Source organism: Rattus norvegicus, assembly GCF_036323735.1.
Source record: "Rattus norvegicus strain BN/NHsdMcwi chromosome Y unlocalized genomic scaffold, GRCr8 chrY_unlocalized_15, whole genome shotgun sequence".
In the NCBI taxonomy this organism is placed as follows: domain Eukaryota; kingdom Metazoa; phylum Chordata; class Mammalia; order Rodentia; family Muridae; genus Rattus; species Rattus norvegicus.
Genome location: NW_026947373.1, coordinates 131,686 through 157,237, shown reverse-complemented (window position 1 = coordinate 157,237; position 25,552 = coordinate 131,686). Strand labels below are relative to the sequence as shown.

At 37.7% G+C, this 25,552-nt stretch overlaps 1 long non-coding RNA gene across 1 annotated transcript; it reads left to right on the top strand.

Moving 5' to 3' along the window:
* Positions 1-797: 797 nt before the first annotated feature.
* LOC134484597 (uncharacterized) lies at positions 798-8,942 on the top strand. Its single transcript, XR_010062085.1, has 3 exons — positions 798-907; positions 2,190-2,248; positions 6,004-8,942. It is a non-coding gene; the product is annotated as an uncharacterized LOC134484597 (long non-coding RNA).
* The last annotated feature ends 16,610 nt before the right edge of the window (positions 8,943-25,552 follow it).

Below are 25,552 nucleotides of genomic sequence, written 5' to 3'. Positions count from 1 at the left end.
AAAATAACATTTGAAATGTTAATATAGAAATATCCAATTAAATAAGCAATAAAATTTGCTAAAAAATGAAAAAAATGGAAGAAATAAAATAAAAGAAACTGCTAGCTTATCTCACCTATTGACTCAGAAATGTAAAGGGTCACTGTAAGGAAATGGTAGAGTCATACTACTGAAAGACTGAGATGATGAAATCTCAACTAGAAGCACTTCTCTATCCCAGATATCAGTGTCAGACACAAACAGCACTATTGGGATCCAAAGCCTGAAGGAGTTTACTCTGAGCTGAAAATACAATACTTGTTCATCCCTTCTTCCTCAGGAACTTTATCTTCATGACAAAAAGAATAAAAGTCATGAGCTCTCAGGAAACAACTGTGCCCTTCCCAATATTGGCTTGTGGAATAAAGAAATGAATGATATAAACACTCTGACTTCCAGGAACCATAAGAACAGGGAAGTCCAGATGCTTCTGAGAGGCTCCCATCTCCTGATTCCCATATGTGGAAGACTCAGATCAAGGCTGTCTCTTCAGGGAACCCACTAAAAACCTACCCAGGACTAATTTAGCTCTCCAATGGACCACGTATTTCTTCCTTTTTTAACACCAAGACAGAAGGGCATCTTCCTTCTTTCCACCTCTGATCTCTTCATCCTCCTTTTCTCCCTCAAAAATGGCTTTTCACTCTGAATTAAAGGCCAATTAGTAAGCCCTAGAGGTACTGAAGGAATATCTAAGAAGCAAGTGCTGTCACAACAACACTTATGACCTCACAGAAGGAGCTAGAGCTCTCAAGGTTACAAGAGATTTTTCAGGGAGGGACTAATGATGGTGTCACTGAGAACCTCCATATCCTACCTGCTGAACAGCTTTGCTTTCATTGACCAATTTTGAGAGTGCCTTTTCCAGGTGAGTCTTTTGTGACACAGTGGAAACCTTTACATACTATATCTCTCTAAATCTAGAGACTTCTCTTGTCTTCAATAGTGGTTACTTACTCTGAATGGAGAAAGTTGTTCAGGGGCTTGGCATGGGTAGAAATGATTTAGGAAAATAAAGTATAGGAGATTTTTCTAGATAATATTTTTATTCCGAGGTTCATTCCTGTGTCATACAGTTCAATTTTCTAGGTTTTCTCTTTTTCCCGACAGGCAGTATTTTCCATATAGACCATTAATTTATTGAATATTATATTACACAAATGTGATCATGTTCTAGTTTTATTTTCTTGCATAGTGCTGAAAAAATGATACCCAATACTGTATTAGAACAAATATTACATAGTACACCTAAAGAAATCAAATTCCTCCCAAGGCCAACGTAACATCATAAGTAATCAATTTCAATTTACAGAGAAATGTTTAAATATTGTATTATTTATCTTTAACAGTACTCAAGAATCTTTAAAAAAACAGAAATCTAAATATCTGTATAAAAATATCATATATGCTTTAAATGATCAGAATGCACATCTGTGATTGGCAATCCTTATTAAAACCTATCAGGAACTGAGGCTAAACCTGGGACAGAAATCAGTCATCAACAGTTCAGCCTTTGTGACAGTCACACCATTAGCCTGTGCCGCCATTGTTTTTGATCCCTGACCTTAAAAGGTCCCAGCCTTTCCAAACCTCAAACTGTTACATAATTTTTTTATTACCTCAGAGTCAGTAGGGACAACGTCTTAGTCAGCTTCACAAGCAATTTACTTTTCCAAATGTGTTTTAAGGTTGGCGGTCGTCGCTGACCATTCTACATTTCCTTGGGAAATGATGGAAGCACTGATCTGCCCCAGAGGCAAATCCTAAAAGATCTTGACCACTGTTATTGCAAATACCAATGGCGCTGCCCTCTGAGTGGTGTGAAGCTCCATGAGGATTTTCATGCACTTCTTAGATTAAGAGAGATATTAGTGCAAAAACCGAGTGACACTCTGCATGAAGTCCTCGTTGGGTTCCTGACTCTCCAAGGTCCAACGGGACTGGGCAGAAGAGTGGGCCATACTGCAGGAGTTCTAAAGCTGTGCGCCATTCCTCCTTCACAGGCCTTGGCCATACTCCATTTCAGAACCAAATTTGAACCATGCTTTTAACCTGGATAGAATTTCAAATACTATACTGAGTAAGAAGTGTGGGCATCCTTACATTGTCCTTAACTTTAATGGAATTTCTTTATGTTTGTTTCCATTTAGGTTGATGTTGCGTGCTGGCTTGCTGTCCATTGCTTCTATTATGTTTCTGCATAGGACTGGTATCACTGATCTCTCTGATGCTTTTAACATGAAGGGGGGTTGGAATATTTTTGCAAGCTTTTTCAGCACCTAATGAGATTATTATGTGATTTTTTTCTTTCAGTCTCATTATATAGTAGATTATATTGATGGATTTTAAGAAATTGAACCGTCCCTGCCTCCCACTAGATATTAATAATTACATAGCATAACCAACAGAAGGGATCTCATATTCTCACGCATACTCTTACAGCTCTCCAAAAAAACAAAAACAAAAACATGCAAACAAAAAAATCATGCACCCTACAGAACAGATCTAATACTCACAAAAACACTCAAACATCCCAATCGAAAAATCAAAAACCAAAAAACATGCAAGCAAAGAAAAAGCACTGCTCCTGTAACATCAAAATAGCATGAACTAAATATCACTTCTCATTAATACCTTTAAGCATTAATGGCCTCTACTCAGCAGTAAAAGGACACAGGCTAATACAGTGGATTTAAAAACAGGATCCATCCTTCTTTTGCACTCAAGAAACACAATCTAGCAGCCGAGATAGACACAACCTCAGACTAAGGGATCGGCAAAGTTTTCCAAGCAAATGGACACAAGAAACAAGATGGTGTAGCCATTCTAACATCCGGCAAATCAGACTTTCAACCAAAAGTAATCAAAACAGATGGGGAAGGACAATTCATATGCTTCAGAAGAAAAATCCACCAAAATGTCATCTCAGTTCTGGATGTCTATGTGTCAAAGACAAAAGCAGCAACATTGGTGAGAGAAATATTCCTGAAGCTTAAATATCACATCGAACCTCAAATATTAGTAGTGGGGAACATCAATGTCCCACTCTCACCAAGGACAGGCCATTGAGACAGAAACTAAAAAAATATAAATGATGTAACTAATACGGGGTTCAATTAGATTGACCTCAATGATATCTACAGAATAGTTTACTCGAACACAAAAGTACACTCTTTCTTTTCAGTACCTCATGGAACCTTATCATAAACTGACCATGTTCTCCCACTCTAAACAAGCCAGAACAGATACAGAAAGACTGTGCTAACCATTGGATCTTTCAGATCACCACGGATTAAAACTGGACTTCAACAATAAGAAAAAGTGTATGAACTCATTGAAATTAAATAGCTCGCAACTGAAAAACAACCAGTTCCGAGAAGATATGAAAAACAAAAAGGGTTCCTAGAATTTAATGAAAATGAAGGCACAGCTTCTTCAAACTTGAGGGACATAAGGAAAGTAGTGCTAAGAGGAACTTGCATATTCAGCACTGGGCACTTTCATAAAGAAACCGGAGAGACCACACACTAGCAACTTCACAGCACACCCTAAATCTCTAAAATAAAAAGAAGCAAATACATATTAAAGGAGGAGACAGCAAGAAATGATCAGACTCGGGGTGAAAGTGATCCATCAGAAACAAAGAGAATACAAAGATCAAAAAAAAAAAAAAAAAAAAAAAACCAAGAGTTGGTTCCTTGGAACATCAACCTGACAGACAAACACACAGACAGATAATCTAATAGGTTGAGAGAAATCATCCAAATAACAAAAGCAGAATTGAACCAGGGAGCCGTATCAATGGACACTGATGAAAGTCACAGAATCTTTAGGTCTCACTTCAAATACCTGCTGTCTCAAAAATTAGAAGCTCTGAACAAAGTGAATGATTGTGTAGACTGATTACACTGATCACAGGTAAATTCAGGTAGGATAAACTATGTAAATAGCTCTATAACAACTAAAGAGACACAAACAGTAATTAAGTTTCCCCACTGAAACAGCCCCAGGGCCAGATTGTTTGAGTACAGACTCCTACCAGATTTTCAAAGAATTCTCAACCTACTCCAAAAAACAGAAACAGGAGGAAAATAGCCAAACTGATTCCATGTCACCACTGTCACCCTGACACCTAAATCACAAACGACTCAACAAGGAAGAATTTCAGACGAATTTCCCTTACGAACATTGGTGGAAAAATTACTAGGTAAAATGTTCCAAAATAATATCCAAGGGCATATCAAAACCGCCATTCAGTGCCATCATGTAGGCTTCCTCTTGAGGTTGCGGGAGTGGATCAATCTAGGTAAACCCATCAAAGTGATCCACCATATAAGCAAACAAAACTGAAAAAAAAATTCTACCCTCAGGATTTCCCATTAACATGCGAGCTCACTTGGAGTTAACTTTGTGGATGTTGCATAGCATGCAGTATATTTATTTGTGTGTGTGTATATACATATATATAATATTATATAATAAATTAATATATTAAATTATTATATACTAACATTATAATAATATAAGTAATATTAATATACTATATTAACATTTTAAATTGTTATATATCAAAGTTATGCTAATATATAATAAATATTACTCTAGTATATTAATATATTGAATTATATTATTATAATAAATAATAAATAAAGATATAGTACATTAATATATTAAATTATTAAATATTAATATCATGATTCAATATAATTAATATTTATATATTATTTTAGTATATTAAATTATTATATAGTAATAATACTATACCTCTCTTACCCTATTCTGACTCTCTACCTAACCCCATCCTCCACCCTCCATTATCAAATTTCCTCTCTGGCTCCCTGTCATAGGCTCTAGCATTTACTGAACAATTAAAATAGACAGAAGGTTCATATGCGATCTCCTTAATACATGATAGAGGTCTAGTTAGAGGCATCCTCCTTTGAGGAAGCTGATAAATATAAGGATACAAATACCGTTTGCCGGGGAAGATCAAAACTGAATAATGACATTGCATATCTATTCAGTGGATTCTGAAAGAACGAGGAATATTCTTCCTATAGACCTAGCTGTACTACTCCTGGCCTTATGTCTGAAAAGACATCTGCCATACCACAAAGACACGTGCTCCATCATGTTCCTAGCTTCATTCTTCATAATGAGTAGAAAATAGAAATAACCGAGATGCCCCTCAATGAAAGAATGGCTACAGAATATGTGGTTCATTTACACTATGGAATACTACACAGCTATGAAAAATAAGGACATTGTGAAGATGCGGTCAAGTAGATGGAATGGGAAAGTATTGTTCTGAATGAGGTAACTGAGACCCAAAATAACATGTACATGATTAAATTTAAGTGATTAAAAGAGGGTATTAGCCATAAAGTACAGAATTCACACGCTGCGATCTACAGAACCAAAGAGGCTAAACATGAAGAAAGATCCAAGAAAAATGCTTTGATTTCACTCAGAAGGAGGAATAAAATAATGAGAGGAGGCAGATGGAAGGAAAGGATTGGGTGGCTGAGGGGATGGGAAGGGATATGGGGTTTGAGAATCATTTTTTGGGAGAGGCGTGCAAAAGGGACAGAGAGCCAAGAGAATAAACTGAAATCAGTGACTGTCCAGGGTTGGTGCTATCTCTATGATTTGCCTGCAATCTGGGATGGGTGAGGCTACCCTGGCATCGATGAGGGTGACTTTAGCTGAGACTCGTAGCAATGGGGATACAGATACTGAAATGGTCACTTTCCGTAGCCACGGAGGACCTATGGTGGAAGGTTAAGGACACAAACCACCCCCAAAATTTTGACCCAGAAATTGCCCCCTCTATAAGAAACACAGGGACAGAGATGGAAGAGGAAATGAGGGAATTGTCAAAGGATAAGTGGCCGGATGTGAGACTTATCCTATGGGCAGACGGCAAACCCTGACATTATTAATGGTCTTTTCTTGTGTTTGCAGACAGGAGGGTAGCATTATTTTCCTCTGGAAGGCACAATGGAGCAGCCGACTGAAACAGCTGCACAGATGCACGGCCAAACATTGGATGGAGCTCAGTGAGTTCCACTGGAGAGCTGAGGGAAGGGCTGGAGAAGCAGAGGAGCTTAACGGGTTTCACGATATTCCATGACAAAACCAAATTTACACAGTATCGTTCCACATATCCAGTCCTACAAAGGATAATCAATGGCAAAGTCCAACACATTGTGGCAAGTAAAACCATAGATAAAGAAAGAAATTAAACTTTTCTCAACAAAACAGAGAAGAGAAGCACACAAACATAAACTAACTTCAAATTATGAAAAAACAGAAAGCAACCATCACTATTCCTAAATATCTCTAAACATCAAAGAACACAATTGCCCCCTAAAAAGACACAAATTAGCAAACTGGATATGGAATGAGGACCCAGCATTTTGCACTACAGGGAACACAGCTCAGAGAAAAAGACAGACATTACCTCAGACTCCATATTTACACAATGTATGGAGAAGAGTAAATATCCCCTTTCTCCACAGGGGACTCTAGGTCATACTGTCCAAAAGGAGAGGCTCCAAAATTTTCACATATACATCAGAGAAGCTAGAATTTTCCAAAACTAAGCAGGATTCTCTGAGTAGTACTCTATCTCATTAAGAGACGGTGGGACAAGAAACATCTACTAAAGGAATTCTACCCACAGCCACATCTTAGGAAAGGCTGGTTGATGTGACACATATACAAAAGATTTTCTTGGACATATTCCATCTGTAGAGAACATTATGGATCCAACTGTATGTGAACCAGGAGTGGTGGAACATGAAATGCAAACACTAGTGGCTGTAGCATCCTTGATATCTGAGGAAATTGATTCCTTGTTTTCCATTTGTGCAAAAGAATGCATATGACCTCTGCAGGTTTCACGGGGGACTATTTGAACTTCCTTATCTCCTCAAGATCAGGCCATCTTCCCCAAATACAGAAGATGCTACGCACTCTTACAAATATGAACAAATGGTTGCCAGTCCTTTTTTATACCCAAAATCGGGCCCAAAACATCTGCAAAGTACATCAAAGACTTTGGATTTTACCTTATATTCTGAAGGGGCCTTGGACCCTGTTTTGCCTACCAGTCAGGCTTTGGAACCTGCCACTTCTACACAGAACTCTATTTCCACTTCTCCAGCAGAAGAAATTTTTTTTGGAACTTCCTCAATTACACAAAAATATCTAGAAACATCCTTATCTGATCATGAGGCTCTCAGCCCCCTCACATATGTCCATGATGCTCTAGGAGAGGTCACATTTTCTGAGGTAGTTCTAATACCTACCCCCCATTCTGATATCACAGTCAGCATTTCTAAACATATACACAGTACATTAAGACCTTCCTCATCTGAGAAGGATGTCTTAGGATCTACTGCATCTGAAAAACATGCTTTACAACTATCTCCATCTACCCAAGTAGATTTATTTCACATGTCCACTCTGGGGAGAAATAGTCAACATTCTCCCTCTACCAAAATGGACCACAGGCATCCAGTTTCTAGAAACAAAGGGTTAAGATTTGAACCTTCTGATGGACTCTTGAGAAATTTCTCCTCTAAGGAAGACAGTTTCAACATTACCCCTTCTGCCAAAAGGGATCCTTTGCCATCTTCTGCTGCCAAAGAGACACCAAAAGCTAGAATATTCCTCACGTGAGTCCCACACGTTCTCCATCTGTCCAAAGGGTCTTGAAATTTTCCAAAAATGATGAAGGAATTGTGGAAATCTGCCAATCCTTACAAGGGCATGCTGGATATACCATATTGTCCCAGGATGCTCAAGTACCTCCGCCTTCTACCAAAAAGGCATGTTCACCAATCTGCCCTAGGGTTTCAGGGAATTTCTTCACCCCTCTCTAGGGTTCCAGAAAGTGTTCTCCATCCTCAAAGTAATTTGTCATTGTGAAAATTATACTCCAAAATACAATAACACTTTTTATATTTCCAAAGGTATGATGGAAAGTCCACATCGAAAAAAAAAATCATTTAGACCTTGTGCCATTAGCCCAAGTATATCAGAAAAATTCCATGTCCTCTAAAGCATCAAAAAAATCAATCTGGTTCTATGACTCTTCCTGGGAAACATTTACCATCAGCAATAGCATCCCCAGGACCATCAAAATCTAAAAAGGGGTATCTAGAATATTTATCATCTGCCCAAAGGTCTTTAGGATGTTCAGCAACTTCTCCATGAGCTTGGTTAACCCATAGAACAAAAGAACTAAAGCCATCTTCCCAGGGTGTTTTCACAAGAACCACATAGTTTTTCTTTTCTTTTATGCCAAGACATAAGGCCAGCTTCCTTCTCCCCATCTCTATTCTCTTTACCCTCTTTCTTCTCCCTCCCAAATGTCTGTTTACTCTAAATTAGAGGCCAATTAGTAAACCCTAGAGGTACTGAAGGAATATCCGAGAGACAGTTGCTGTCAGGACAATGCTAGAAACATCACAGAACCAGTTAGGGCTCTCCAGAATACAAGAATATTTCAGGCAGGACCCAATGATGATGTCACTGAGTACTTCCATGGCCTACCTGCTAAACAGCTTTCCTTACATTGACCAATTTCGAGGGTGTCTTTTCCATGAGTGTCTCCTGTGACACAGTGGAAATCTTTACATACTACATCTCTCCAATGCTAAGTACTTCTATTGTTTCATTAGGGGTTACATTCTCTGAATGGAGAAAGTTAGTTAGGGGCTTGGCATGGGAAGAAAAGATCTAGGAACATGGAGTGGAGGAGATTCTTCTGGATAATAATTTTATTCCCAGGTCCATTTTTGTGACATACACTTCAATTTCCTAGGTTTTCTCTGTATCTCCAAAGCAAGTATTTTCCCTACAGACCTTCAATTGAATAAATATTGTATTAACTATTTTGTCTACATTCCTTGAGAGGGGACGTTATACATATTCCTGAATGTGTACTCAAAAAATCTGTTTTCCAATTCAATATTGGCAATGACTTTGTCAACAAAGGGGGCACAGCTAGAGAGTGAGTATAAGAGTGTAAATACTGTGTACCTTCTTCAAATGATAAACTCCCAAACACTTATTTTATCCAAAAATTTCCAGACATCATTAAAGCAAAGGAAAGCATGGACTATAGAATTTGGTTCCCTTGTCCCATTTGATATCAGTTCTGCATTATCTACCTTACTATGTTCCCATGACAAGATTTGAAGGTTTTTGATGTTTTACCCTGATCCTTTCTTCAGACCAAACATAAGATTCAGGAGGATGTGCAGGATGAGGAATAGAGTGTGGTCCAGTGAAACCTCAGCTTCATTAGGTTCATAAGAACAGGAGAGAGTCTATATAGAACTGTCATTTGTGGATTCTACTTTCTTGATCTTGTATCCCAGAATCCATGTTAAAATTCCATCTAACTTCGTAGCTATAATTTACATATATATATATATATATATATACATATATATATATATGTGTGTGTGTGTATATACATATAAATGTGTGTATATAGATGATATAGATATATATTTGTATATATAGATGATATGTAGATATATAGATATATAGATAAACACATATACAGATATAGATATATAGATATATAGTTATATAGATATATGGATATATAGATATATAGATATACAGATTATAGATATGGATATAGATATAGATATAGATAGATATATTAGCCACCAAAATAGATAAGATGTATGAATCTTAGAATTGCATGATTAGAAGAAACAAATATAGGTCTTTCCTGAGAGACACAGTTAGAGCATGTCAAATACAGAAGTGAATGTTAGTGGCAAACCAGTAAATTGAAAACCCATTTGTTGTTGGTAGATTTTGTGAAGGGTTACAACAGCTGAAGGACCTTTTAATCCTATAAGGAAAACCATGCCATCGAACCAGAGTTTTCTGGTTGTATACAAATATTCAAAGATTGTACATGGATAGAACTATGGCTCCCACTTCATATGTAGCGGAGAATGGTTTTGTTGTGCACCAATGGAAGGAGATGCCCTTGGTCTAAACTAGGTTTTATTACCAATTCAAGGGAATTTCAAAGAGCAATAAGAGGGATTATACAAGAAGGGTAGGGGGACTGGTTAGGGATCTTATGGACAGGAAACTGGGAAAGGCAAACATATTTGAAATGTAAATATGGAAAATCAAATTAAAAAAGCAAAAAAAATCTTGCTAAAAATAATAAATATTAAATAAGTTAAAGATAAGGAAACTGCCTTCTAATCATACATATTGAATGAGAAATTTAAAGGGTCACAATCAGGCAATGGCAGTCAGAGTAATCCTAGTGAAAAGACTGATATGATGTACTATAAACATGTCTAACTCCCAAATACCAGTATCAGACACAAACTGCACCATAGGTAATCCAATAATTAAGGAGTTTACCCTGAGCTGAGGACACAATAATTTTCTTTCACTTCTTCTTTAGGACCCTTTTCTTTTGGGCAAAAAAATAAAAGGCATGAGCTCTAAGGAAAAGGACAGTGCCCTACTCAACACCTGGCTTTTGTGATAAATATATTAATGATATAAACTCTCTGAGTTCAAGGAATCACTAGAAGCAGGGAAGTCCAGTTAGTTTTGACAGGTTCTAAGCTCCTGAACCCATGTGTGGATCAGATCAGTTGTATCTCTTCAACGTACCTACTCAACTCCTACCAAAGACTCAGTGAGATTTCCCAGGGTCGACATATTTCTTCCTTTTTCTTATACCAAGACAGAAGGCCATATTCTTTCTCCCCATCTCTTAGCTTTTCATCCTCTTTGTTCTCACTCCCAAAATGCTGTTTGCTCTGAACTAGAGGCCAATTACTAAATCCTATAGGTACTGAAGGAATATACGAGAGGCATTGCAGACATGACAACATGATATTACAGGAGAAACTAGGGATCTCCAGGATACAAGAGATTTTTTCATGGAGGGCCTAATGATGATATAACTGAGAATTTCCATGGCCTACCTCTAAACAGCTTTCTTTACATTGAGCAGTTTCGAGAGTGCCGTTTCCAGGTATGTCTCCTGTGACACAGGGGAAAACTTTATTACTCCATCTCTATAAAGCTAGAGACTTCTCTTTTCTTCCATAGTGGTTACATGCTCTGAATGTAGAAAGTTAGTCAGGGTCCTGGTATGGGTAGAAATGATCTGGGAACTTGGAGAGGAGGACTTAATTCCAGGTCCATTCCTGTGATATACTGTTCAATTTTCTAGTTTTCTCTGCCTTGTATAGCCCAGTATATTCCCTACAGACCTTTAGGTGATTGAATATTGTATTTCACTTATCATTTGTACATTCCTTGATAGGGGACTTTATAAATATTCCTGAATGTGTACTCAAAAATCCTGTTTTACTATGCCATTTTCTGCAATGATTTTGGCAATGACGTGGGCCCAGCTATAGAGTGAGTATAACAGTGCAAATACTGTGTACCTATTTCAAATGATAAAGTCCCAAATCCTTATTTTATCCAAAGAGTACCAGACATCAATAAAGCAAATGTCCACATGGACTATACATTTCTGTTCTCTAGTCATATTTGATATCGGTACTACACGATCTACCTTACTGTGTTCCCATGGCCAGACTTGAAGGCTGTAGATGTGTTATCATGATTCTTTCTTAAGGCAAAATATAAGAAACAGGAGCATGGAGGAGTTTACTCTGAGCAAGAGACACAATACTTTTCCTTCCTTTCTTCCGTAGGTCCTTTTTCTTCTTGTGAAAAAGAATAAAGGTCATTTGCTCTCAGGAAAACAACAGTGCCCTTCCCATCACTTGGCTTTTGCAATAAAGATATGAATGATATAAACTCTCTGAATTCCAGGAACCATAAGAACAGAGAAGTCTGGATGCTTCTGAGAGGACCCCAGTTCCTGATTCCCATATGTGGGAGGCTCAGATCGATGCTATCTGTTAAGCAATACCACTCAAAACCTACCGAGGCATCACTGGGCTTTCCCAAGCACACATATTTTTTCCTTTTTTTTTTTTGACCAAGACAGAAGGGCAGCTTTCTTCTCCCCATTTCTGATCTCTTCATCCTCTTTGTTCTAACTCCCAGATGGCTGCTTACTTTGAATTAGATGCCAATTACAAAACCCTAGAAATACTGAAGGAATACCTGAGAGGCAGATGCAGACTTGACAACACTAGAGACATCAAAAAAGAAGATAAAGCTCTCCAGGTTACAAGAGATTTTTCAGGCAGGGCCTAATGATGATGTCTCTGAGAACTGCCATGGCCTACCTGCTAAACAGCTTTCCTTACATTGATCAGATTTGAGGGTGCCCTTTCCTGTTATGTCTCCTGAGATTCAGTGGAAATCTTTATGTACTCCATCTCTCTAAAGTTAGACACTTCTCTTTGCTTTATTAGTGGATACATGCTCTGAATGGAAAAAGTTAGTCAAGGGCTTGGAATGGGTAGAAAAGATTTTGTAACATGGAGTGGAGGAGATTCTTCTGGATATTAACTTTATTCCCATGTACAATCTTTGAAATACAGTACAATTTTGTAGGTTTTCTCTATTTCCCAAAGGCCAGTATTTTCCCTACTGACCTTCAATTGAATGAATATTGTATTTCACTTTCTTAATGTACATTTATCTATATGGGACTTAATAAATATTGCTGAATTTGTACTCAAAAATTGTTTTCCAATTCCATTTTCTGCAAAGATTTTGGCAAGAAAGTTGGCCCAGTTATAGAATGAGTATAACAGTGTAAATATTGTGTAGCTACTTGAAATGATAAACTCCCAAGTCCTTATTTTATCCCAAAATTACCAGATATCAGTAAAGCGAAGGCCAACATGGACTATAGAATTAGGTTCTCTAGTCCCATTTGATAACTGTTCTGTATTATTTACCTCACTGTTTTCCCATGGCCAGACTAGAGGGTTGTGGATGTTTTACCATGATTTTTTCTTGAGGAATAATAAGATAGAAGAGGAAGGAATGTGAGAGGAATGGCTTGAGGTCCACTGAAACCTCAAATTCAATAGGTTCATAAGAACAGGAGGGAATCTATTTGGCATTGTCCTTTGTGGATTCTACATTCTTGACTTAGTTACACAGAATCCATATGAAAATTCCCCCTACCCAAGCAGCAGAAGGAGCCACCTACATATATATCACCAAAACCTGATAAGATTGATGAATCTAAGAAGTGCTTTCTGCCAGGAACCAAATATAGATTTTTCCTCAGAAACACAGCTAGAGCATATTATATACGGAAGTGACTGTATTCTTGTAAAACTATAAAAATAAAAAGTAAATTTTTGTTTTATCCTGCTAACTCTGGCACCGAAGTGTCTGAAATTCTCTGCTAGATATCTTGGCATAAACACCTTCCCAGTCCTCAGCTACACAGTGTTTCATGCCGTCACACACTCTTCCATACTCAAACCCTCACATAAAAAACACACAGCACAATAATCTTTGATTTAGTTGATTAGATATATTTGCCCACTTAAACACACCACGTAGGGTACTACCCATCCCTTATGAATATTAAAAACGACTTGTAAATACACAGAGCAGAATCTTAAATTCACCTGCCATGGCTTCTCACTCTGTCATATTACAATCCTCTTTTTTCCTCTAGTGTCCTCCTCTTCCTTCAAACATCTCTACTGACCATTCTTCCTTCTCCTCACAAATTAACCCTCCTTCTATCCTGTTCCTGCCACTCACTTATACTTTACACATTCAATGGGGAGGTAGTTCTTGTGAAGTAACCTGAGTTCTGAGTACAGGACTATGCACCTGACTTTGGGGCAGTTGAATTTGCATCAAACACAGAAAACTGCAGGGAGAACCACAAAATGAACCCTAGTGGCAAACCAGTGAACCGAAAACGAACTTCTTGTTGGTAGATTTTGAGAAAGGATTAGAAGAGTTGAAGGTGCTTTCAAACCCATAAGAACAACAATGCCAATGAAACAGAGCTTTCTGGTAGTAGACCAATATTCAAACAATGAACATGAACAATCCTATGGCTCTTACTGCATATGTTGCAGAGGATGGCCTTGTTGGGTGATAATGGAAGGAGAACCCGTGGTTCTGCCTAGCTTTGACTCCCAGTTCAAGGGAATATCCAGGGGCAGTAAGGGTGGTTATAAGAGAAGTGTAGGAGGACCGGTAAGGGATCTTTCAGTCAGAAAACTGGGAATGGAAATATCTTAAATGAAAATTTAGATATATCCAATTAAAAAAGCAATAAAATTAGTTAAAAATTTAAAAAAAATGAAAGACATGAAAGAAAAGAAATCTTCCAGCTATTCACACCTATTGACTCAGAATTTTAAGGGGTCACTGTCAGGGAATGGTAGTCAGAGTATTACTAGTTGAAAGACTTATATGATGAAGTCTCATCTAGAAGCACTTCTCCCTTCCAGCTATCAGTGCCAGACACAAACTGCATTATTAGAATACAATGCATGGAGGAATTTACTCTGTGCAGAAGACAAAATATTTGCCTTACCTTTTCTGTTAGGACCTTTTCCTTTTTGACAAAAGGATAAAAGCTATGAGCTCTCAGGAAAAACTAGAGTGCCCTTCCCAAAACCTGGCTTTGGGGATAAAGACATGAATTATATAAACTAACTGACTACCAAGAAAAATAACAAGCAGGGAAGTCCAGATGCTTCTGAGGGGCTCCCAGCTCCTGATTCCCATATGTGGAAAGCTCAGATCAAGGCTATCTCTTCAGTGAACCTACTCAACACCTACCCAAGACTCAAGGATCTTTCCCATTGACCACGTGTTTCTTCTTTTTATACCTAGACAGAAGGTCACCTTCTACACCCCATGTCTGATCACTTCATCCTCTATGTTTGCCCTCCCAAATGGCTATTTACAATGCATTAGATGCCAATTTGAAGACCCAAAGGTACTGAAGCAATATCTGATAGGCAGTTGCAGTCAGTACAACAATGGTGACATCACAGAAGAAGCGAGGTCTCTCCAGGATACAAGAGATTTTTCTGGGAGTCCTAATGATGATGTCACTGAGAACTGCCATGGCCTACCTGCTAAACAGCTTTCCTTACATTGAACAGATTTGGAGTGCAATTTCCAGGAGTTTCTCCTGTCTAACAGTGGAAACCTTTACATACTTCATCTCTTTAAAGCTAGCGATTTCTCTTTGCTTCATTAGAGGTTATATATTCTGAATGGACAAAGTTAGTCAGGGGCTTAGCATGGCTTGAAACGAATTAGGAATATAGAGTGGAGGAGATACTTCTAGATAATTTTTGTTTCCCAGGTTCATTCCTGTGATACACAGTTCATATCCCAGGATTTCTCTATTTCCCAAAGGCCAGAATTTTGCCTACAGACCTTAACTGAATGAATATTGTATTTCACTTTCTCATTGTACATTCAATGATAAGATACTTTATTAATATTCCTGTATGTGTACTCAAAACTTCTGTGTCCAATTTAATTTTCAAAAAAGCAAAGGACAAAACAACTATGGAATTCAGTTTCTAGTACTTTTTAATATCGGTACTACACGATCTACCTTTTTGTGTTCCCATTGCTAGACTTGAGGGTCATACATTTTACCATTATTTCTCTGAAGGCCAAACATAAGATACTGGGGGATGGGCAGAAAGAAGAATGGCTTGAGAGCAAGTGAAACCTCAACTTCAATTGGTTCATAAGAACAGGAGGGAGTTTATTTGGCACTGTTGTTTCTGAACTCTATATTCTTGACCTAGTTGCTCAGAATCCATGTTGCCTCCACCCAACCACATAGTTCTTGGAGCCACCTAAAAGAGGATATATGTATATGTATATATCCTCCAAAACTAGATAAGATTGATGTCGCTAAAAAGTGCAATCTGCCAGCAACTGGACATAGATATTTCCTGAGAGACACAGGTAGATCATGTCAACTACAGAAGTTAATGCTAGAGCAAACCAGTGAACTGAAACAGACTTCTTGCTGGCAGATTTTGAGAAAGGATTACAAGAGGTGAAGGAGCTTAAAATCCCGTAAGAACAACAATGTCAATGACCCAGAGCTTTCTGATACTAGACCAATATTCAGTGAATGTACACAGACAGAACTATGGATCAAACTGCATGTGGCAGAGGATGACCTTGTTCATCATGATTGGAAGCCGAAGCTATTGGTCCTCTCTAGGTTTGTCTCCAAGTTCAAGGGAATGTGAAGGCACAGTTGGGGGGGGGGGTTAGAGAAGAAAGGGGAAGGATACGGGTAGGAACCTTTTGGGTAGGAAAATGGGAAATGAAATAACATTAAATGTAAATATAGAAATATCAAGTTAAAAAAAGCAATAAAATTGCTAAAACATAAAAAAAATGAAAGAAATAAAAGAAGAAAAAACTGACAGCTAATCATACCTATTGACTCAGAAAAGTAAAGTGGTGGTCAGTGGAAATATTAGTGGGAAGACTGAGATGATGATGTGTCACCTAATAGCAATGCTGCTTCTCAGACTGCACTATAGATATGCAAACATGGAGGTGTTTATTCTGAGCTAGAGACACTATATCTGTCTCTACCTTTTTCCTTAGGACTTTTTTCTTCTTGTCAAAAAGAGTAAAGGCCATGAGCTGTCAGGAAAACAACTGTGCCCTTCACAACACTTGTCCTATTGAATAAAGAAATTAATGATATAAACTCTCTGACTTCCAGGAACAATAAAAACAGGCAAGTCCAGATGCTTCTGAGAGGCTCCCAACTCCTGATTCCCATAGGTGGGAGGCTCAGATCAAGGCAGTCTCTTTCTCAATCCCACTAAATCCCTACCAAGTACTCACTGAGCTGTTCCAAGGACCACTTATTTCTTTTCTTTTTTTTATACCAAGACAGAAGGCCAGCTTCCTTTTTTCTTCCCATATCAGATCTTTTCGTCCTCTTTATTCTCCCTCCCAAAAGGCTGTTTACTATGAATTAGAGGCCAATTAGTAAACCCTAGAGGTACTGAAGGAATATCTGAGAGGCAGTTGCAGACACAACAACACTTGTGACATCACAGGAGAAGATAGAGATCTCCTGGTTACAAGAGATTTTGGAGGGAGGGATTAATGATGATGTCACTGAGAACTGCCGTGGCCTACCTGCTAAACAGCTTTCCTAACAGTGACCAGTTTTGAGAGTGCCTTTTCCAGAAGTGTCTCCTATGACCCAGGGGAATGTTTTATGTACTCTATCTCTTTAAAGCTACAGACTTCTTTTTCCTACATTAGTATTTTCATGCTTTGAATGGAGAAAGTTAGTCAGGCACATGGCATGGGTAGAAATGATCTAGGAACATGGGGTGGAGGAGTTTATTCTGGATAATAATTCTATTTCCACGTCCATTCCTGTGACATACACTCAATTTCCTAGGATTTCTCTGTTTCCCAAAGGCCATTATTTTCCCTACAGACCTTTAATTGATTGAGCATTGTATTTTATTTTCGTATTGTACTTTCCTTTATAGGAGAATTTATATATACATACATACATATATATATATATATATATATATATATATATATATATATATATACACACATAGTTGTAGAAGACACCATACATATATATATATATATGTATATATATATATATACACACACACATAGTTGTAGAAGACACCATATATATATATATATATATATATATATATATATATATATATATATTCCTGAATGTGTACTCAATAATTCCGTTTTGCAATTTCCTTTTTTGCAATAAATTAGCAACAAAGCGTGACCAGTTATAGAGTGAATATAACTGTCAATATTGTGTTCCTACTTCAAATAATACTCCCAAATCCTTATTTTATCCAAAAACTATGAGACATCAGTAAAGCACAGGCCATCATGTACTATAGAAGGCAGATCTCTACTCCTATTAGATATCAGTTCTAAAACATGTACCTTCCTGTGTTCCCAGGGCCAGACAAAAGGGATTAGGAGGTTTTACCACTATTCTTTCTCAGGTGAAACACAAGACTCAGAAGGATGGACAGAAAGAGGAATGGCTTGATGTCCAGAGAAACCTCAACTTCAATAGGTCCATAATAACAGGAAGGAATTTGATTGGCATTTCTACATTTTTGACCTAGTTCTACAGAATCCATCCTAAAATTCCACCAAACCACATAGCTGTAGGAGCCACCAAATATATACATATATACATATATACATATATACATATATACATATATATATGTACATACATATATATATTTATATATATATGTATTTAGATAGTTATATATATATATATATTTAGATATATAGATATATATAGATATAGATATGGATATAGATATAGATAAAGATATATAAATATAAATATAGATAAAGATATACATAAAGATATAGATATAGATAAGAAGAGACAGATATAGAGGTAGATAGATAGATAGATGATAGATAGATAGATAGATAGATAGATAGATAGATAGATAGATAGATGGATAGATAGATCTGCCACAAAACTACATAAGATTGATGACGCTAAGAAGTGCATGCTGCCAGGAAATGGATATAGATCTTTCCTGAGAGACCCAGGTAGACCATGCCAATTACAGATGTGGAGGTTATTGGCACACCAGTGGAATGCAAACAAACCTCTTGTTTGTAAATTTGGAGAAAGGATTACCAGGACTGAATGGGCTTTCAAGCCCATAACAACAATGCCAACGACCCATAGCTTTCTGGTACTAAACCAATATTCAAAGACTGTACATGGACAGAACTATGGCTTCAAATGTATATGTAGTAGAGGATGGCTTTGTTGGATATCAATGGAAGGAGAGGCTCTTAGGCCTACCATAGCTTGAACCCCCAGTGTAGGGGAATGTCACGGGTGCTGCGAAAGTGAGTGGTTGGTGAGGGGAACACCTTTATAGAAGAACTGGTTGGGGAAAGGATAGGAGTCTTATGACTGGAAAACTAGAAAAGTGAATAATATTTGAAATTAAACAAAATATTCCATTTTTTATAAAAGGAAAAATAAAATTTTAACCAACTGAACAGCCAAAGAGGAAAACTACATAAGATTGGTGTAGCTAAGAGGTGCATGCTGCCAAGAACTGGAGAAAGAACGTTCCAGAGAGACACAGTTAGAGCATGTTAAATACAGAAGTGAGTGCTAGTGGAAAACCAGATGTTCATGATGCTTCCCCACTTTTCTTCTATTAGTTTGAGTGTATCTGGTTTAATGTGGTGGTACTTGATCCAGTTGGACTAAAGGTTTCTACAAGGCAGTAAGAATGGATCAATTTGCCTTCTTCTACATAATGACCTCCAGTTGAACCAGTACCATATGCTGAAAATGCTATCTTTTTTTCCATTGGATGGTTTTGTCTTTTTCTCAAAAATTAAGTGACCATGGGTGTATGGGTTCATTTCTGGTCTTTAGTTCAGTTTCACTGTTTTATTTGCCTGCCTCTGTCTCAATGCCACACAGTTTTTATCACTGTTGCTCTGTAATACTGCTTAAGTTCAGGGATAGTGATTCCCAAGGAAGTCCTTTTATTGTTGAGGAGAGTTTTAGCTATTCTGAGTTTTTCTTATTCCAGATGAATTTATGAATTGTTCTGTCTAACTCTAAAGAATTGGATTGGAAATTTGATGGGGATAGGAATGAATCCGTAGGTTGCTTTTGGTATTATGGCCATTTTTACTGTATTAATCCTGCCAGTCCATGAGCATGGAAGATCTTTCCATCTTCTGAAATCTCCTTCAGTTTCTTCAGAGACTTGAAGTTCTGCTCATATGCTCATATATTTACTTGCTTGGATAAAGTCACCCAAGTTATTTTGTATTATTTAGGGGTATTGTGAAGGGCGTCGTATCCCTAGTTTCTTTCTCCACTTGTTTAGCTTTTGTTCAGTGTTATATTTATACCCATCCACTTTGCTGATATTGTTTATCAGGCTTAGTAAATCTCTGGTGGTACTTTTGAGGTCTCTCAGTATACTTTCATATCGTCTAAAACAGTGCTATTTTGAATTCCTCCTTTCCAATCCAATCTAAGCAGACTCCTTTAGTGTATGCTTGCTCTGGCTAAGATGTCTAGAACCATATTGAATAAGTTGTGAGAGAGTGGGCAGCCTGTCTACTCCATGTTTTCAGTGTGATTGCTTTAAGTTTCTCTCCACTTAGTTTAATGTTAGCTATGGATTTGCTGTATATGTTTAGGAATGGGCCTTAAATTCCTGTACTTTCCAGGACCTTTATCATGAAAGGGTGTTGAATTTTATCAAATGCCTTCTCAGCATCTAATGAAACGATCATTGGGTTTTTATCTTTGAGTGTGATTACATAATGGATTACGTTGATGGTTTCCATATACAAAATCATCCCTGCATGCCTGGGATAAAACCTACTTGATCATGATGGATGATTATTTTGATGTGTTCTTGGATTCAGTTTGCAAGACTTATAGAGTATTTTTGCATCGATATTCATAAGGGAAATTGGTCTGAAGTTTTCTTTCTTTGCTGGGCCTTTGTGTGGTTTAGGGATAAGAGTAATTGTGGCTTCATGAAAGGAATTAGGTAGTGCACTGTCTCATTTTTGTGGAATAGTTTGCAAAGTACTAGTATGAAATTTTCTATGAATTTTGGATAGATTTCTTCACTAAATCCATCTGATCCTGGACTCTTTTTGATTGGGAGGCGTTTATTGATTTCTTCTATTTCTATAGAAGTTACTGGTTGTTTAAATGTTTTTTCTGTTCCTGGTTTAGCTTTGGTACCTGACATTCAACAAGAAAATTGTCCTTTTCTCCAGATTTTCAAATTTTGTTGAAATTAGGATTTTGTAGGATGATCTGATGACTTTTTTAATTTGTTCTAATTCTGCTGTTTTGTCTCCCTCTTCATTTCTTATTTTGTAAATTTGGACACACTCTGTGTGCCCTCTGATTAGTCTGGCTATGGGTTAATGTAATCAGTTGATTGTCTTAAAGATCCAGCTTTTAGATCTGTTCATTCTTTGTATGATCCCCATTTTTCTACTTGGTTGATTTCACCTCTGAGTTTGATTATTTCCTGCCTTCTACTACTCCTGCATGTATTTGGTTCTTTTTGTTCTAAAGGATTTAGGTGTACTGTCAAGCTGCTCTTGTATGCTCTCTACAGTTTCTTTCTGCAGGCATTCAGAGGTATGAGTTTTCCTTTTAGCACAGCTTTCATTGTGTTCCAAAATTTTGGGTATATTGTACTTTCATTTTCATTAAATTCTAAGAAGTCTTTAATTTCTTTCTTCATTTCTTCCTTGACAAAGTTATTATTGAGTAGAGCATTGTTCAACTTTCATGTATATGTGGGTGTGCTCTCCTCATTGTTATTGAAGAACAGACTTAGCACATGGTGGTCTCATAGAATGCATTGGATTATTTCTATCGTTCTGTATCATTTGAGGCCTGCTTTTTGACTGATTATATGATAAAATTTGGAGAAAATGCCATGAACTGGTGAGAAGAAGTTATATCCTTTTGTTTTATGATAGAATTTTCTAAAGTATCTGTTAAGACCATTTGGTTTATAACTTCTGTTAGTCTGACTATGTCTCTGTTTAATTTCTCTTTCCATGATCTGTCTCGTGATGAGAGTAGGGAGTTGAAATCCCCTGCTATTATTATTTCCGGTGCCATATGTTCTTTGAGCTTTAGTAAGGTTTCTATGTAGGTGCCCTTGTATTTGGCGCATAGATATTTTAGTTTTCGAGCACATCTTTGTGGATTTTTGCTTTGATGAATATGAAGTGTCCTTCCTTATGGTTTTTGATGACATTTCATTGAAAGTCGATTTTATATGATATTAGAATGGCCACTCCAGCTTGTTTCTTGCGAAATTTTGCTTGGAAATTATTTTTCCATCCTTTTACTCTGAGGTAGTGTCTCTTTTTGTCTCTGAAGTGTGTTTCCTGTAGTGCAAAATGCTGTGTCCGCATTACATATCCAGTGTGTCAATCTGTGTATTTTTAGTGGGGAATTGAGTCCATTGATGTTGAGAGATATTAAGGAATAGCGATGATCACTTTCTCTTATTTTCATAATTGGAGGATAGTTAATGTTTGTGTGCTTCCCTTCTCTTTATTTTGTTGTGAAAAGATTAATTCTTGCTTTATGATTTTACTTGCCTCCTTTTTGGGGATTTTCCAGTTAGTGTCCTTGGAATTACTGAATATTTAGAAAGATATTGTGTAAATTTGGGTTTGTCATGGAATATCTTGGTTTCTCCATCTATGTTAATTGAGAATTTTGCTGGATAAAGTAGCCTAGGAAGGCGTTTCTTTTCTCTTAGGGTCTGTATGATATCTGTCCAGGATCTTCCAGCTTTCATAGTCTCTAGTGAAAATTCTGGCGTAATTCTGATAGGTTTGCCTTTATATGTTATTTATACATATACTTACTGCTTTTAATATTTTTATTTGTTTTGTGTATTTACTGAATTACTATTATGTGATGGGAGGGTTTCCTTTTCTGGTCCAGTCTATTTGTAGTTCTGTAGGCTTTGTGTATGTTTATGGGCATCTCTTTCTTCGGATTAGGGAAGTTTTATTCTATAATTTTGTTGAAGATATTACTGTCCCTTGATGTTAGCAGTCTTCACCCTCTTCTATACCTGTTATCCTTAGGTTTGATCTTCTTGCTGTATCCTTGATTTCCTGTATGTTTTGGGCTAGGAGTTTTTTTTTTTCTTTTTTACATTATCTTTGACAGTTGTGTCAATGTTTTCTAAGGAATCTTCTGCTCCTTAGATTATGTCTTCCATCTCTTTTATCCTGTTGGTGACGCTCAGATCTATGACTCCTGGTCTCTTTTTTAGGTTTTCCATCTCCAAGGTTGTCTTCCTTTGTGCTTACCTTATAGTTTCTTTTCCATTTTTAACTCCTGGATTTTTTGTTCATTTTCTTCTCCTGTTTTTTTTTTTTTTTCATTAGTTCTTTAAGGTACTTTTGTGTTCCCTCTTTCTGGGATTCTACTTGTTTACTTCTGAATTTTCTGTTGTCCTGTATTTTCTTAAGGGAGTTAATTATGACCTCCTTAACATCCTCCATGATCATGATAAAATGTGAACTTAAATCTAGATCTTGCTTTTCTGGTGTGTTTGGATATCCAGTGTTTGCATTGTTGGGAGATTTGGACTCTGATGAGCCCAAATAGTCTTGATTTCTGTTGTTTGAATTCCTGTTATTGCCTCTAGCCATCAGGTTGTCTCTGGAGTTAGCGTGTCTTACTCTTTCTGACAGTGGCTTGACCGTCCTGTAGGCTCATGTGTCAGGACTGCTGTAGACATGTTTTCCTATTTTGTTTTTACCCAGTTATGGGAACAGAGTATTCTTACCTCATGCATGCAGTTTTTCCTGTCCACTGGCTTTCAGCTGTCCCTGTGGGCTGGAACCAGAAGGAACTTCACATATTTCTCTTATATCCTTCTGTCGGGGGGAGGGAGGACAGAAGGCACAAGGTGTTTTCCTATTGAGTCAGGAATCTGGACAGAGAGTAGTCTCCTCTGGTTTCCCAGGAATGCCCGCTCTTCTGAAGTTCTAGTTCTTCCACCTTCAGGATTTGTGTGCAGGGAGCTGTTTAATCAGTTCTGTTCAGATCCAGGCACAGTCTGGAACATGGTGCTCCTGCACTTTTAATCCTCCTATATTCCTGGGTCCAGAGGCACTATGCTGTTTTGCCTTGGGCCAGAGATATGGGTAATGGTGGGCAGAAGTTTCGGTCTCTGTGCCTTGTATGCTCAGTATTGCCCAGACTCCTGGGTGATCAGCTCTCTCTCCCACATCGTCTAGGAGCAGGGAGCTCTGGGCCAGGATCAGCAAGGTTCAGGAGCCAGCTAGAAACTGGAAGTGCCTGGTCCCAGAGGAGTTCTGCTTTTGCATGTCCTGAATCCACTAGTCAGGTCACTTAGTGCAGAATAGTTGTATTCACCTCTGGTCTCAGACCTGAAGTTGCTTCTTGGGCAGCCATTCAGCTCTCAATGAGAGTTGCAACCAGAAATGTCTACTAGGTCACTATGAACAGGAGGCCCAGATGGAGCTAGGTGTTTTTTTTTTTTTTTTGTTTTGTTTTTTGTTTTTTTTGTCAGGAATGTGAGCAGAGTTCTCAGGAGTTTCTGCCCTTCTGATGGTCTAAGTGTTCCCCACCCCACAGAAGATTTGTGTGTAGGATATTGTTTGGACCAGTTCTGATCCATATGCCATTTGTACTGCAGGACTCCTACAGCTTGACTGCTCCTATATTCATGTGTCCAGCGGCACTATGCAGTTTCCTCTTGGGCTAGGGATGTGGGCACAGGTGGGCAGAAGTGGCAGTCTCTCCATCCCTGAAGTCTAAGTACAGCCCAGTCTTCTGGGTGATCAGTTATCTGTCCGACAGAGGTTCCAAAGGAGTTTCAAATGTTCATTCCCTATCCTACAGGTTTCCAGTCTTTTCAATTCTCCTCCAAATGTTTTGGAGAAGACATCTATTGTCAAGGTGAGGTACAACAGGTCCCATCAGACAAAGAGGGCTGTAAAATTTCTACTTTTAAAGGTAATCTCAATGATTTCTCATATTCCACAAATAGATTAAGTCCTGCCCCCTCTCCACATGTGATTTTAATACCTTCGCCAGCTGCAAAACATGGGAGAAAGCTATGTCCACTCACAAAGACAGACAAAGATGTCCCCCATCTCCACCAAAGTGCCTTATGCAAACTGCTTCACCAACAAAACTAGATAAAAATGATGAAGCATAGAATTGCATGATTAGAAGAAAGGGATATAAGTCTTTCCTGAGAGACACAGATAGAGCATGTCAAATACAGAAGTGAATAGTAGTGGCAAACCAGTGAACTGAAAAACAGATGTCTTGTTGGTAGATTTTGAGAAAGAATGACAAGAGCTGAAGGAGCTTTCAATCTGATAAGAAAAACAATGCCAACGAACCAGAGTTCCCTGGTACTATACGAATATTCAAAGATTGTTCTTGGATAGACCTATGGCTACAATTGCATATGTAGCAGAGAATGGCCTTATTGGCCACCAATGGAAGGAGATTCCCTTGGTCTAAACTAGGTTTCATTACCAAATCAAGGGAATGTCAAAGGGCAGTAAGGGGGATTATACAAGAAAGGTAGGGGGACTGTTTAGGGATCTTATAGGCAGGAAACTGGGAAAGGCAAAAATATTTGAAATGTAAATATGGAAAAATCAAATTAATAAAGCAAAAAAATTGCTAAAAAGCAAAAAAAATAAGGTAAATATAAGACTGCCATCTATTCACACACATTGACTGAGAAATATTAAGGGTCACTATCAGGCAAAGAAAGTCAGAGTACTACTAGTGGAAAGACTGATATGATGAAATAAAAACATGTCTCTCTCCTAAACACTGGTATCAGACCCAAACTGTACGATAGGTATCCAAATAATCAAGGAGTTTATTCTGAGCTGTGGACACAATACTTGTCATTAACTTCTTCCTTAGGACCTATTTCTTCTGGGCAAAAAA